Source organism: Eschrichtius robustus, chromosome 20 (assembly GCF_028021215.1).
Source record: "Eschrichtius robustus isolate mEscRob2 chromosome 20, mEscRob2.pri, whole genome shotgun sequence".
NCBI classification, from domain to species: Eukaryota; Metazoa; Chordata; class Mammalia; order Artiodactyla; family Eschrichtiidae; genus Eschrichtius; species Eschrichtius robustus.
In genome coordinates, this window is record NC_090843.1 from 64,177,870 (window position 1) to 64,194,369 (window position 16,500).

The following is a 16,500-nucleotide window of genomic DNA, read 5'->3' on the forward strand; positions in this document are numbered from 1 at the left end:
TTGGTTGCACAACACTGTGAATGTACTTAACACTTCTGAGCTGTACACTTAAAAATGGTGAAGATGGTAAATTTTATGTTATGTGTATCTTACCACAATTTTTTTTTTTTTTGCTGTAGAAAGGGATTTTATTTTCCACCAACCCTTGCACAGAAATCACAAATACCAGGGTTTTACCCCTCTACTTCCATCTTTGCCCAAATAGCAAAAATACAATCAGGATAATTACTTTTTTTAGACAATCTAATTACAAAGTTGTTTCCCGCCCAGTAACCAACCAAACACATCAGAGGTATCTTATGTTTAGGTTCAAACCAAATAACATGAATTGACTTGAGAAATTCTGTGACTTCTCCTTCTAAACATGTTTACTAGTGTTGCTTCTAAGTCCCCATCACTTATCAGCAGTTTGGATTCCAGACGATATTTTCAGACCTTTCAGTATTCAGCTCACCATCCACAAGACTGTTTCTCCTGTTGGTGGCCTGGTATTTAGATGTGCTGTGATTTCTTCCTTCCTCAGGGCAATTAAGAAACAGCTTCATTTTCACGAGGAGCGAGGGCTTCAGGAAAGTCGTCCCACATGGCCCCTGGAAATGAAACGTGAATCTGTTCATGGCTGGGGTGGTTCCCATGTTAAATTCGGCCACTGGTGCTCCCCGGGCAGACACCTGGGGGGCAAACATGGCGGCAGGGTAGACCACAGAGGAAGTTCCCTCCACCAGACACAAGTCACAGAGGGCCAGCTCCCTGTCAGCCTCCACCAGGATGGCAGGGTCCAGGTTTTCTCCAAACCACCCCACGTGAGGTCGCAGCAGGCCCACACATCCTGCCTCTTTACACCAGCGAAGTTTCTCCACTGGGATTCTGGCATCTTGAGTTTCAGGTTCTGGAGCCCCTTTTCCTGATAAAACTGGACAAATTGGAGTCTTGTAATTCTCAGCCACAACTCCACAAGAGGTACATCAAGTTTTAAATAAGCTACCATGGATTTCCAGAAGGTTCTTGGTGCCAGCCATGTGGTGCAGCTCATTGATGTTCTGGGTGACAACCACAACCCGTTGGCCCTGCCGGTCCGGCCGGGCCTCACACTCGGTGATGGCCAGGTGCCGGGCGTTGGGCTCCTTGCTCTGCACCACCTCCCGCCGGTAGTGGTAGAACTCCCACACCTGGGACGGGTTTCAGGCAAAGGCCTGAGGCGTGGCCAGATCCTGAGCTTGCCATTTTCTCCAGTAACCTTCCGCTCCTCTGCAGGTCGGAACCCCACTCTCAGCACTGACGCCAGCCCCTGAAATGATGACTGTGTGCTTGGCTTTTGCAAAAAACTTCCAGAAGCCCGGCCGTATTTGAACTTGGATGAGCCATTGTTAGGCAGATCTTGGTTTGTGCAGAGGCTGGAGAGATCAATCCGCAATACAGCTGGGAAAGTAATTGGCTTGGGACAATCCGGAGAGGTGAGATCAGGTTTTCTGTGTCGCACTCATTATTGAGATGGGCTTGTTTCCTGCCTCCCGCCTTGTCTCTCGGGCCGCAGCTGCCCCAGCGCCGTGCCGGGAACACACCGGGCCTCGGGCCTCTGCACATGCGGTCTTACCACAATTTTTAAAACAAGAAGAGCCACGTGACAGCCTCTGCACCTGCTGCATAATTACTGTTCATTGCTTTGTTCGATCATTCTTATTGAACAGGCCTTCTCCAGATCCTGTGTTAGGACTGCTGCTCCCGAGGGGAATGAGACACAGGCTCTGCCCTCGGAGCTCGTGGTCGAACAGGGGCGAGGCATCCACACAGTGTGGGGAGTAAAGTGCTCTAAAGTGCCCTGGGTGATAAAGGCCTGTCGATGGCATGAGGGGCACTGGGCAGTGACTGGCCAGCTCTTCTTGGGAGACCAGTGGAAGTCAGGAAGCCTTTCTGGAAGGTGTAACACGTGACCTGAGTCCCGACACCCGGCAAAGTGGTCATCAAGCTCTGGAGTTTGCTGGGGAGAGCATCTGGGCAGTGCAGGGCCTGGCATGTCCTGCTGCCTTGGTAGCCATGAGGAGGCCGGGGCCAGCAGCAGCCAGGGCTCGAGAAGGAGGCAAGGGCCAGACCCCAGAGGGCTCTGGGCTTGTGAGAGCCATCCCTCAGCAACACCAGATTGGTTAGCCTGTTTTTCATTGTTATTTCCAGACTAAATAGCAGCTGGTACAAAGCCAGAAAAGCATAGTGTTTTCAAGCCTGCTCAGAGTGCTCCACATGGGTCTGTGAGGCATCGAATGCTTATTCAGACCCAAACTGCTCATCGTCCGAAGGAGTGCTTAGCTATTTGCACACAGACCTCAGGCTGACACAAACCTGCTACTTTGTGCAACTCCAGCAGCAGAGAAAACGTCTCTATTCGGTTTCCTCAGCAGTGTTTCAAAGTGAGCTTTATTGATTATGACCTTGTATTCATTTCAAATAAAAGACTTATGTAACCAGTTTTATTTAATATTCAAGAGCCTTGCGTATTCCCAGTGAACCAGGAAACTAATACGTTTGTACTGGCAGCTACACACAAGCCTAGGCTCATTGTTGCGGACGACAACGCACAGCCTGAAGCGTGTCCCAGAGTTCTCCGTGGAATGTGAAGGAATCCCCGTCCGCTACAGCCAGAAGACTGTTTCCTGTGAAGTCAGCACAGCACTGCCGGGTCTCTAGGAGATAAAGCATACCATTGACGTCCTCATGCTTTGCTGGATGGCAGCTCTTCTGGTTTCCAGCGGGCTGCGAGGAATTCTCACTGATATTCCAGGGCAGCCCATTTCCTGCAAACAGATATGTTCTTAGGGGTCTGCCCTAGTTCACCACGTCCATCCAGAGCAAGAACTCACCAGGGGCTTACAAATATGGCCTCCTGTTAGAGAAGGTATCAAAAAAATCTTATTTCTCGCATCAATTTCAGGGAATCAGCACCAAATAATTCAGAAAGCCTGTTCTTTGCAAACAAGCCAGTGCCATTTTGGGCTTTGTATTGAGTGAAAAGACTTAGAGCATGTCTTTGCATGCTGCCCTGGCTGTAACGGGCATCTGCAGAATCTCCTAACATCGTTCTCATCACGTGCTCAGGAGTCTCGGGGCTGGGGTTCGTATCGTTCACTCCTCTGTGAAACTTCAAGTCGGCACCTCAGCTGACCTAGTCTGTCAGCCTCGTGAGCACAGACCAGCAGCCACGCCGTGAGGTTCCCGAGTGACAGTGAGAGCAGGTAATTTCACTGCGTTTCCTCCCTGGTTGACAGAGTCTGACGTTGCTCTCAGTGTCTAGAGCAGTCATTCTCAATCAGTGGTGACTTTGTGCCCCAGGGGCTTTGGCAATGCCTGGAGGCATTTTTGATGTCATGACTGGGACTGCGGGGGAGTGGGGGGAGGGATGCTACAGCCATCAGGTGAGTAGAGGCCAGGGATGCTGGTGAACATCCTGCAATGCACAGGGCAGCCTCCCTCCCACCCTCAAAGAACTGTCCGGTTAAAACATCCAGAGTGTCAAGATTAAGAACACCTGAGTGCCTCCATTTAGTCCTCTCAAAGTCAAACTTTTCTGCCCGACGAAATCTTCTCCCTTTGTAGCGATGGGGGTTATAGCAAGGTGCGAGGCTGACTACATTTCCCAGCCTCCTTTGCGGTTCAGTGTGGTCGTGTGACCGGTTCTCACCAATAGAATGCGACCTGAAGTGATGTGTGTCCCCTACTGCTGGCAAGATGTAGATGACAGCTAGGCTGTGGTAGCACCACATGTTGGATCCTGGATCCCTGAATCATCCCATGGGACAGAGCCACCATCAGCTAAAAGCACATGCTGCAGTCTGGCATGTGAATGAGAAATAAACTTCTGTTGTGTTTGAGCCAATAAGCATCTTTGGGTCTGTTTGTCACAGCAGCGTAGCTCATCCCAGCTAAAAACAGACATTCCCCCAAAAGCCCATTTTGGCCCTAGGAGCCTTAGGAAGCTGAGACCTGTGAGTGAGGCAACCATGGCGGGAATCTTTGCCCTGGGGTTAGCATGGGGCCCCCTCCCCTAACTGTCAAAGCCCACTGCCAGGGACCCTGCTTTGCTCAGCATAACCTCGACTCCAGAATACGTTGTGATATGATCCCAGCTCTGTGTGACCTCGGCTGCATCATAAGGATTGGGGCACTTGAGTTGCCAATGACAGAATTTCAACGGGGACCAGCTTAGGCAACAAAAGGAAGAGGCTGAGGAAACCAAACCACAGTGAAAGCAGCAGGGTGGACCTGCCCCAGAGACGGCTGGAGCAGCGGGGCTCCCCTCCTCCACCTCTTGCCTCCACTGTTCTGGGGGTGTTGGCTTCATTCTGGATTTCTGTGGTCGAGCCTCTTCACACAGGAGGGAAAAGGCATCTTCATCCTTGAGCACATATCCTCACTTTGAAAAACTCCGGGAAGGACTTGGGTTGAGCATTCCTGCTGTGGCTGGAGTGGGGTGTGCTCGGGGAGCAGTAAGGAACAGGGCTGTCCCCGCATGAACAGTGAACGTACACACATTCTGCTCGGTGGAGATCTGCTCGCCTGCCCAGCGACCCATCTTTTCCCCAGCCCTGCTGCTCTGAGCCAGGGGGTCGGGCTGTAGCCTCGGGGAGCACGTCACAGAATTGTTTTCCTCTACCCCTCTACGTACCTCTACGGCCTCTACCCCAGCTCCTACCACTGCCAGTGAGTGCTGTCTGAAATGTGACAGGAGAAAATTCTAACTGTGCAAGGTGTGATCAGTCATAAAATACGATGGCACGTGAAGTCTGCTCTGTGACTGAGAGCTGGAAATTTTTCAGCAAGATAAACCGACTACCATCTATCTCACGTAACGCTCTCCTGTTTCTCCTGGTTCATCCTAGTTTATTTCATCCATAGCATTTATTGCATTCTGTGATTACTTGGTTTATCTGTTTACTTGTTTATTGTCCATCCCTCCTATGAGAATGCAAGCCCCCTGAGGGCCGGGATCTTGTCTGTCTTGGTCCCTGCAGTGTCCTCACCGAGCCTGGTGCCTAGCATGGCCCTGGCGTGACGTGTGCAAGAGAGCATTGCTTCTGCCAAAGCTCGGGCGTGTGGGGCTTTGCTGAGGGCTATTCCACTTGTCCTCTGTGTGTGATGACCTAAATGTCTGCAGGCTCTTAATGGAATCTGCTCGTTTGCATCACCCCTTGTAGAAGTTCCTTCAAGTCTCAGAGATCTGAACATGTGTTTTCTCCTAATTTCGAGTGTAATTTCCCACTCCTTTGTAATCCCCTTTTATTTCTTTCACTGATCACCGGGAAGAAGGGGATTTCTGGTACAAACAGAAGAGTCAAAATGAGAAGGGCATGAACCCATGAGACAGTGATTGCCCTTTGGAGATGGTGTTCAGAGTCTCACCTCCCAAGTCTTTCCCATTCGTTCCATAAATATTTATTTCTTGTCAGGGGCTCAGTTCACTCTCTTGAACCCAAATTCCCAAGTCCTTGCGGGGACCTGTCTGCAGCATTTGCCACCATTGACTGCTCTTTCTGGAACTTTCTCCACCCTTGGCTTCCACAACAGTGGTCCAAAACCCTGTTTCTTCCTCCTTTGCTGTCTTCCTCTGACCTCACCTCCAAGTTCTTTTCAGAGGCTCACCCCCGTCCCCTCCAGCATGTTAAACGACGCAGTGCCCGCTGATCTGCCCGTCCGCGTCCTCATCCCGACCTCATCACTCACTTGGGTTCAGTCACTTCTAAGTGTGGTGCTTCTCGACCTCACATGTCTAGTTAGGTCCTGCGCTCTCCCAATATGCATCTCAGACTCCACGTGTGCGGGACAGAAGTCATTTTCTCCCCACACTCTCACTCCTCTAGGTGCTTCTCTCTCCCTCGGCATTTTCCCGTCCCTCATCCAACTTGTAACCAAAGCCTGTCCGTCCTGCGTCCTCAGCGTCCCTCTCTGACCCTGCGTGTCCTGCCTCTGTTCCAGCTGCACCCCTGTTCACACCCGCTCGTGCGGCCTCCTCTCCTCACCTCCAGCCCTGCCCTCCTACTGGCTCTCTCCACACGTGTCCTCCAGAGTACACACAGCACAGCCCTGTCCCAGCGCTCTCTCTGACCTGAGTTCTTCAACCCTTCGATACCCTGAAGGCGGGATTAAGCCCCACGCCCCGGTCACCTAAGGCCCTCCATGGCCAGACCCCTGCCGCCCTTTCCAGCCTCCCCTCCAGCCCTGGCACCCGCTACTCCAACTCTGGAACCACTTGCCGGTGCCCCATGTGCCTGGCTACAGCACGCTGCTTCCTCTTTGCAGAAGGCCTCCCCTTAGACAACCTTGAAAATGCCACCGCCTTTAATAACCAGTTTATCGGGACGCCGCCTCAGGGCCCTCTTCCTCCTTCATGACTCTGTCCCCAACCCTGTGTTTATCTCCATCACACGCCCTATTACACTTTGCTTCATTTATGTGACTACAAGTCTGTCTTCCCTGCCAGGCTATAAACTTCACGACACATCGGAGGCTTTCGGTATGTTCCTTGAGTGAACATCAGACACACATAAACTCCATGAAAGGGGCACTTTACTTGGTCACGGCTGTATCCTCAGAGCCTGCTTCGTAGCAGATATTCAACAAATATTTGCTGACCCTGTGAGTGAACACAAATAAAAAATATACACACCAAATGTATATCGTATGCGCATATTCCAGAGGCCGAGGTTCCGGGAGTCTGTGAGTCTGGAATTTCTCTTCAAAGCCCAAGGAGGCATCACCACTTCTCCTGTCCCTCAGCGGCCAGCTACCCGCCGAGCAGCCGTGGCCTCCGGCTGACTCACGGGACGGCTTTTTCTTGGGGAGGAGTGGGAGGAGATGAGGGCTAACAAAAATAACCACAGACGCTGGGGGTCATCCAGCCTCTGTCTGTGGCGTGAACGGCAGGAGCGCATCCCAGGCTCCCCCGGGCAGGGCCAGGCCGGCGTCCGTCCCCTCCGGCACCGGTGGGGCTCAAGCGTGCACGTAGTCCGGGCGTCAGCCAGACTTACAGTCGATGCAGTAAATCAGCCACTGCTCCTAAGGCACCCGCTGCAGTGTTACGTGCGAACGTTCCTTGTAGGTTGTGAAGGAAACACACACGGGCGGAGTGATGATTAAACGTTAAGTTGATCATTCCCTCTGTGTGTCTTTTTTATTCTTTACAAAGGGCTTTATCTCACTTGATGGTAACATCAACCAGGAAAGAAGGGCAATTTCACAGGTGAAGAAAAGACTCAGAGAATCAGTAACTTGCTTAGAGCCTGATTCTCAAAGTGGTCCAAGGACTGACAGCATCGGCATCGCCTGGGAACTTCATCAACATGCAAGTTCTGCGCCCCACTCAGGTCTCCTGAATCAGACGCCCTGGCATGAGGCCCACCTGTGCATCGTCACAAGCCCCCTCCAGGTGGCTCAAGTGCGTGCCCAAGTCCGGGAAGCCCTGACCTATACTTGTGCAGGTGGCAGTTTACAGACCTCGGAGAACCCAAGGATGTCCTTAGGCGCTGTCCTTCGTGGAGCTACTTGCATGTTAGTAGCTAATAGTTTCCTGAGCCTACTTGCTCCAGGAAGCCCTGCACACACCCGTTCCAGCTACGCCTCCCCCTCCCTCCATGCCACTCTCCCCCGGCCCCCACCAGCCTCCTGTGTTCCTCGGACGTGCCAAGCTCTTTTCTGCCCCAGGACCTTCGCACAAACTGTTTCCTCTGCCTGGAGTGCCATCCCTCCTGGCTCCATTCTCCTCACATTGAGTCTCAAGGCAAACGTTCTCTCCTCAGAAGGACCTCCTCAGGGCACCTCCATGACTCTGTCATATCCCTCTGTTTATTTTCATCACAGCATTTGACACCTTCTGAAGTTTACCTTGTGTGCTGCCTGGGAAGTAAACTCCCTGAGGCAAGGTGCTGTCCTTCTCATTTACTGTCATGTCTCCACAGCCCACCACAGCGCTTAGCACACGGCACACACTCAAACACTGATTGCATAAGTAAACCACAAACTAGAGGCAACTCGGAAGAAGGAAAAGGCAATTTCCTTCTCCTGTGAGAAGGGCCAGTCTAGGCTCTCCTTTGGGGAGCGGGGCAGGGAGAGCAGTTTACGGTTTCTTTGAATATCGGGGGCACCTGATGGAAGCTTCCACGCAGGACTTGGTTCCCAAGGAGAAGCAGATCAATGAGTTAAGCTTCAGTTTCCAGAGAGGGGGGCGGGGAGGGAAGGTGGTTCTGGGTGGGGTGAGTGGAGTGGTGGGACCCAGGGGAGGGCATGGCTGCCCTAAGACTGGGAAGGGACAGCGCTTTCTTTTATTATTAATATTTGTGGTTAAAAAAAGTACCATGAAATGTGCCTGCTTAACAAATATTTAAGTGTATATAGTACAGTGCTGTTACTATACATACATTGTTGTACAGCAAATCTCTTGCACATTTTATCTTGCAGGGCTGAAACTATTATTCATTAAACAACAACTGCTCACTTCCCCCTCTCCCCTCCCCTGGCAACCGCTGCTCTACCTCCTGTTTCTATGAGTTTGACCCCTCTAGGTACCTCATATAGGTAGAATCATATAGTATTTGGCTTTGTGTGACTGGCTTATTTCACTCAGCAGAATGTCCTCAAGATTCATTCATGTTGAAGCACATGACAGGATTTCTTCCTTTTTTAAGGCTGAATAATATTCTACTGCATGTATAGGTTTCATTTACTTTATCCATCCAGCCATTAACAGACATTTAGGTTGTTTCCGCCTCCTGGCTATTGTGAATAATGATGATCTGAATATGAGAGTGCAAATATTTCTTTGAGAGCCTGTTTTCGATTCTTTTGGGTAAATACCCGGAAGGGCAATTGCTGGGTCATATGGTAGCTCTATTTTTAGTTGTTTTTTTTTTTAAATTTTTTTTTTTATCTTTGGTTGTGTTGGGTCTTCGTTTCTGTGCGAGGGCTTTCTCTAGTTGCGGCGAGCAGGGGCCACTCTTCATCGCGGTGCACGGGCCTCTCACTATCGCGGCCTCTCTTGTTGCGGAGCACAGGCTCCAGACGCGCAGGCTCAGCCGTTGTGGCTCACGGGCCTAGTCGCTCCGCGGCATGTGGGATCTTCCCGGACCAGGGCTCGAACCTGTGTCCCCTGCATTGGCAGGCAGATTCTCAACCACTGCGCCACCAGGGAAGCCCTATTTTTAGTTTTTTGAGGGCCCTCCATACTGTTCTCCGTCGTGGCTGCACCATTTCACATCCCCACCAACAGTGCACGAGGGCTCCCAAGTCTCCACACCCTTGGCAACACTTGCCATTTTCTGTTTTTTTTGGCCATTCTAACCGTTCTAATAGGTTGAGGTGATATTCCATGGCTTTGATTTGTATTTCTCTGATGATTAGTGATGTTGAGCATCTTTACACACACCTGCTGGTCATTTGTCTTCTTTGGAGAAATGTCTATTCAAGTCCTTGAAAGGGACAGCTCTTTTTTGTTTTGCTTTGTTTTTAGAAATTTATTTATTTATTTATTTATTTTGGCTGCGTTGGGTCTTCGTTGCTGCATGCGGGCTTTCTCTAGTTGCGGCGAGCGGGGGCTGCTCTTGGTTGCGGTGCACGGGCTTCTAATGGCGGTGGCTTCTCTTGTTGTGGAGCCCGGGCTCTAGGTGCACGAGCTTCAGTAGTTGTGGCTCACGGGCTCAACAGTTGTGGCTCGCAAGCTCTAGAGTGCAGGCTCAGTAGTTGTGACGCACGGGCTTAGTTGCTCCGCGGCATGTGGGATCTTCCCGGACCAGGGCTCGAACCCGTGTCCCCTGCATTCGCGGGTGGATTCTTAACCGCTGCGCCACCAGGGGAGCCCCGACGGCTCTGTTTTGGAAGGAAGTTCTGCAAGAGGTAGAGACCCATCGGTGCCCTTACATGGAACGCTCTACGCCGGGGGCCCTGGGCGCAGCCCCAGCACGCAAGCCTGACGGAGGGTGAGAGGTGGAGACTCATCGGTGCCCTCCCGTACCCAGAGGGGCCACGCAGGCCACACCAGCTGCTGAGGTGCTGTGGTGCTTACGCCATGTTCTGGACTGTGGAAACCCCTGGGTTCCAGAACAATCTTAAGGCACGCACTGTCCTGAATGTGACAAAACTCCTGTGTCTGTCTAGTTTTGTTTAAATTGTGATAAAATTCACAGAACTTAAAATTTACCGTCTTGGCCAGTTGTAAGTATAAAGTTCCGTGGCATTTTAAGTAGATTATGGTGCATCCATCTATAGAACTTTTTCTTCTTGCGGAACTGAAACTCTGTATCCATTGCACGCTAATTCTCCCATCCCTCTCCTTCCCGGCCCCTGGAAACTACCCTTCTGCTTTCTGTCTCTATGAAGTGGCCAACTCTAGGGACCTAAGGTGTGTGGAATCATATAGTCTTTTCGTGTCTGGCTTATTTCACTCAGCCTAATGTCCTCAAGGTCCATCCATGCTTTAGCATGTATCAGAATTTCCTTCTTTGTTTTCTTCCAGCTTTACTGAGATATAATTGACATACAGCGCTGTGTAAGTTTAAGGTGGACAGCATAGTGATTTGACTCGCACACATCGTGAAGTGATTGTCACAGGAAGTTTAGTGAGCATCCGTCATCTCATAGAGATACAAAACTAGAGAAATAGAAACAAGTTTTCCTGTGATGAGAGCTCTTAGGGTTTACTCTCTGAATAACTTTCCTGTCTAACACACAGCAGGGTTAATTATCTTGATCATGTTGTGCATGACATCCCTAGCATTTTTTTTTTTAAATACTGTATGACTCTTTAGCTTTTTTTTAAAAAAATTATTATTTATTTATTTATTTATTTTTGGCTGTGTTGGGTCTTCGCTTCTGTGCGAGGGCTTTCTCCAGTTGCGGCAAGCGGGGGCCACTCTTCATCGCGGTGCGCGGGCCTCTCACTATCGTGGCCTCTCTTGTTGCGGAGCACGGGCTCCAGACGCGCAGGCTCAGTAGTTGTGGCCCACGGGCCTAGCTGCTCCACGGCATGTGGGATCCTCCCAGACCAGGGCTCGAACCCGTGTCCCCTGCATTAGCAGGCAGATTCTCAACCACTGCGCCACCAGGGAAGCTCCCTAGCATTTATTTATCTTATAACTGGAAGTTTGTTCCTTTTGACAGCTTTCATCCAGTTCCCCTTTCCCCCCTCCCCCTGCCTCTGGTAACCACGACTCTGATCTCTTTTTCTATGAGTTTATTTGTTTGTTTTTGAGGTATAATTGACCTGCAACACTATGTTAGTTCCTGTTCCACAACATAGTGATCAGATATTTCTATACATTTAAAAATGATCACCACAATAAGTCTACTTACCATCTGTCACAATACAGACATTGCATAATTATTGACTCTTTTCCCCACACTGTACATTTCATACCCTTGACTCATTTATTTTGCAACTGAAACTTTGTACCTCTTAGTCTCCCTCACCTATATCTCTCCTCCCTCCACCCCCTCCCCTCTGGCAACCACTTGTTTGTTCTCTGTTTCTATGACTCTGCTTCTGTTTTGTTAAAATCTCCTTCTTGTTTAAGGCTGAATAATATTGCATTGTATGTAGAGACCACAGTTTGTTTAGCCGTTCATTCATCAGTGGACACCTGGGTTGCTTCCACCTTTCAACTATTATGAATAATGCTGCTATGGACATGGGTGTATAAATATCTGTTTTAATTCTTTTGGGTATATACCTGGAAGTGGAATGCTGGATCATATGGTGGCTCTATGTTCAATTTTTTGAGGAACCACCATACTTTTTCCCATTATGTTGGCTGCACCATTTTACATTCCCACCAACAGTGCGCAAAGGTTCCAGTTTCTCCACATCCTCCCTGAAACTTCCTATTTTTTGTTTTTGTTTTTGATAGTAGCTATCCTAATGGGCATAAGGTGGTATCTCATTGTGGCTTTGATCTGCATTTCCCTAATGACTGGTGACGTCGAGCATCTTTTCATTACCCATTCATGCATCTTCTTTGGAGACACGTCTATTCAAGTCCTTTGCCTGTTTTTAAATCAGGTTGTTTGTTTTTGTAGTCATCTATTAAACTTTCTATCTGCCATTCATGAAGTGTAGTATATGTCATGGATTATGTAAGCCAGTAAAACACACGATCTCATTTTATCCTCATAATAACCTTGAAATGCAGGTACAATCAATATTCGCCTTTTATAGAAGAGGCATCAAGGCCCAGAGAGGTTAAACCACCTGCCCAAGGTCACACAGCTGTAAGTGGTTGAGCAGGGACTTAGACCAAGCCTGTGTGATTCTAAGCCCTGCCCCATGACCCTGCAGCTCTCACCATGTGGCAGTTGATAGGGGAGGCTAGAAACTGGCCCCCTCACAAGTCACCTGGGTCTTTCCCCTAAAGCCCAGCATCCTAGGAAGAACCCCAGATTGGGGGTTAGGAACATGGGATATGCTAGTCTCAGCGCTGAGACGGGAAGCTTCCAGCACAGTCACCCCATTGCACTCGGCCTGTGACAGCGGCAGAGCCAAGGGAGAGTGTGGATGGGAAAGCACTTTGGAAAATATAACATGTTGGGAAGAAGTGAAGCACAGTCAGGACACAGGAGGCAGGTATGTCTCCTGGCACCTGGGAACCTGGACCATCCCGTGGCCCGTGGCTCAGAGGGTCTGCGGGGGCGGGGGCTTGCTCTCTCCCCAAACACCTACAGGGGCCCGGTGGAGAGGGTGCGGAGCAGGTGCAGCCAGCGCTGGCCTCCACGTGGGACTGGCCTCTGCTCCTCCATCCTGTTCAGGGCTCTTCTCACATCAGCCATGAAAAAGGCAAGGGCACAAGTGTGGCAGGCAGAGCAGTGGTCCGCAACGATGTCCACGCCCTAATCCCCAGAACCACTGAATATGTTGGCTTCCATGGCAAAGGGGACTTTGCAGATATGACTAAGTGAGGGATCTTGAGATGGGAGATGATGCTGGAACTTCTGGGCGGGGGGCAATGTCATCTCCAGGTCCTTATACGAGGGAGGCAGGAGGGTCAGAGAGAGCAGAGATGTGACAACAGAGTCAGAGGTCAGAGTGATGTGATTGCTGAAGGGGAACATGAGCCAAGTCACACAGGTGCCTCTAGACGCTGGAAAGGGGCAGGAACAGATTCTCCCCTAGAGCCTGCAGGAGGAGCGCAGCTCTGCCAGCACCTTGATCTTACCCAGTAACACCCATGTCAGACTTCTGACTCCAGAACTGTAACTTAATAAAATTATGTTCTTTTGAGCCACCGAGTTTGTGGGGATGTGTTATAGCGACAGTAGAAAACAAATTCAACAACCCAATTGAAAATGGACAAAAGAGGTGAACAGGCATTTAACAGAAAAGGAGATGCACGGGCCAGTAAGCAGGTGAAGAGCTAGCCAGCATCACCGGTTGTCCTAGTTGGCTGCCATAACAAAATGCCATAGACTGGGGGGCTTAGAATGGACATTCCCATTCCCAAAGGGGGAAACAGGAAAGAAGAGGGGGGGTGACAAGTCCCTAGCAAGTCCAAACCCTAATCTATGGTATTTTGTTTGGCAGCCTAAGGTGAGACACCAGTTATTGAGGAAATGCAAATTAAGGCCCCAATGACATTCCACTGCGTTAGCCAAAAAGTTGGTGTGGGTTTTTCCGTAAGATGTGACAGAAAACCCCGAACGAACTTTTTGGCCAGCCCAATACTTTAATTGGCAGAGTAATCGGAAAAAATTAATAAGCCTGTCAATAACCAGCATTAGGGAGAAGAGGATGTGGATGGGGGAGGGGTCTCTCTTACAGTCTTGAGGGTGGGGCAGTACTTTGGTGGAAAACAACCCCCTGTTAATCCTAAAGCCAAACCTTTCCACTGCTAGAGCTCTACCAGGGGTACGACAAGAACGTCAAAGAATAATCATAAGAGCACTCTTCCCAGTGGCAAAAGGCTGGAAACAACTTGAATGGCCGTCAGCAGGAGGGTGGAGAAATAAACCAAGGTACATTCATACAGTGTACCATGACACACCAACCAAAGGGACAGACTACAGTGATAGGTGGCAACTGGCATGATTCTTACCAACACAGTACTAAGTGAAAACAGTAGCTCTGAAAAAATTACACAGAGCAAGATATTCTTTGATATATCATTATATAGATTGATATATATATATAAATTATATATATATTTATTTATTTGATACAAAACAACCAAACTAAAAATAGATACCCTTTAGGATCACATAAATGCAATACAACTACCTAAAGAACGTGGAAACAGAGAAAATGGGTAAAACAAGAGTTGGGCATGATTTGAAAAGTTAAAATCTGGACAAGGACATGTGGATTCACTAGTCTCTCCAGCTTTGGGTGTGTTTGATGTTTCCATTATATAGAGAAATGTTAAAATAATATAAAGAGAAAGGCAGGGGGTCAGGGTGATGGGATACAGGGAACCCTACGATGAAATGTCAGCTGTTGTCATAGGTCTGGCTTGGCTTGTTTTGTTTTGGACGGTGAGTTCATGGGCACTTGTTACATAACTAACTAAATAACCAAATTAAAGCAAGTCACGCATGGAGCAACGAAGAAACAATTTGGGAAGTGGAGGGAAATCATGCAGTCAGCCTTGTGTGCACTTCTCAGTGGCACTGGGTCGATGGATCCCAGGACGGTCCTTCTGGAGCTCCATCTGCAAGGGGAGCCTTGGAACTTGTGGAGTCCTGGCTGCTCGCTCGTTCTCCTGCCCTTGCCAGCCCTTCTCCCCGCCCAGGCCACTTCTCTAAATCCTCTCCAGCAAAGGCCTGGGCCAGCTGTCCTGGGGCTTCGAGCTTCCTGATGAGAGCTGGTCCCATGTTTGGGACGTCACAGGTGATCTGCTTGCACTTCGGGACAAACTCAGGGGTTCACATTCATCCCCGGCACAGGGCAGCATTCAGGGGCCCTGGAGAAGGGACCACGTGTGGGAGTAGCTGCTGGGAGAGAAGTAGGCAGGGGGGAGGGGGAAGCACCCTGCAAGGGGGAGGGGGGGTCTTCCTTTGAGAAGAAAATGGACTAAGAGACAGGACCCCTGCATCGCGTGTGCCTGTGCACGTATGCGCGTGTGTCTTTAGTGTTTGCTCGGGGCCAGTTCTTCAGGGACGTCTTGAATTCCTCCGAGCCCAGGACTGGCCTGGCCCCTTGGCAACCTTAATGAGCAAAAACTCTTGCTCACTTCTTCCCCACACCCAGCTCTTCCGGCTCTTCTCAAAGTGTGGTCCCCTAACCCTAACCCTGTCTCCTGTCTCCCGCCTACAGAAGGTTCTGGACGTGCTCGTCCTGCCTGACCTCCCCTCCAGCTGCCTGGCAGCTCCCTCTCCCTCTCCCCTCAGTGGAGGTCCCATTGCACCTCTCTTCACAAGCCCTGCCTTCCTGGCATTTTAGCAGGTAATTACTCCCCTAGTTTCTCTTCCGTCTGCAAACTTATTTGTGTCTTTCCTCCTCCTTTCCCACATCTGTGCGGGCGTCTCCCTGAGGCTTGTCTGAAGCTCATCCCTCCAGCGATGTTCTGGACCACCTCCCAGCACCTGGGCAGGGGCCTTCCTCTCCTGAGCTGCTCCCGGCCAAGTCCTCTCCCCGCATGCAAAGATGAGCGGCACCAACATAACATTTTCTTTTTTTTTAATTAATTAATTAATTTATTTATTTATTTTTGGCTGTGTTGGGTCTTCGTTTCTGTGCGAGGGCTTTCTCTAGTTGTGGCAAGTGGGGGCCACTCTTCATCGTGGTGCGCGGGCCTCTCACTATCGCGGCCTCTCTTGTTGCGGAGCACGGGCTCCAGACGCGCAGGCTCAGTAGTTGTGGCTCACGGGCCCAGTTGCTCCGCGGCATGTGGGATCTTCCCAGACCAGGGCTTGAACCCGTGTCCCCTGCATTGGCAGGCAGATTCTCAACCACTGCGCCACCAGGGAAGCCCAAACATAACATTTTCAATCAAAAAATTTTTACTTATGTTGAGCATTTATATTCTCTGAAGCAGTGCAGACCTGGTTTTGAATTCCAGCTCTCAAGGAAGCATTGGCCAAACTCTTTACTTTTTTCTAAACATTGGTTTCTTCTGCTGTAAAAAGGGCTATCAAAACATTTTTGCATGATTATTAAGAAAAGGGTTCAATATTATCAGTGTAAAATGTATTGCAGCAAGTCAAAACTACAATGAGGTATCTCCTCACACCGGTCAGAATGGCCATCATCAAAAAATCTACAAACAATAAATGCTGGAGAGGGTGTGGAGAAAAGGGAACCCTCTTGCACTGTCGGTGGGAATGTAAATTGATACAGCCACTATGGAGAACAGTATGGAGGTTCCTTAAAAAACTACAAATAGAACTACCGTACGACCCAGCAATCCCACTACTGGGCATATACCCTGAGAAAACCATAATTCAAAAAGAGTCATGTACCACAATGTTCATTGCAGCTCTGTTTACAATATCCAGGATATGGAAGCAACCTAAGTGTCCATCAACAGATGAATGGATAAA

The 16,500-nt window shown here is 49.7% G+C and overlaps 1 pseudogene; it reads right to left on the reverse strand.

Annotated features, from left to right (window-relative positions):
- Positions 1 to 528: 528 nt before the first annotated feature.
- Positions 529 to 1,584, reverse strand: LOC137755591 (NAD-dependent protein deacylase sirtuin-5, mitochondrial pseudogene; annotated as a pseudogene).
- Between the last annotated feature and the right edge of the window lie 14,916 nt (positions 1,585 to 16,500).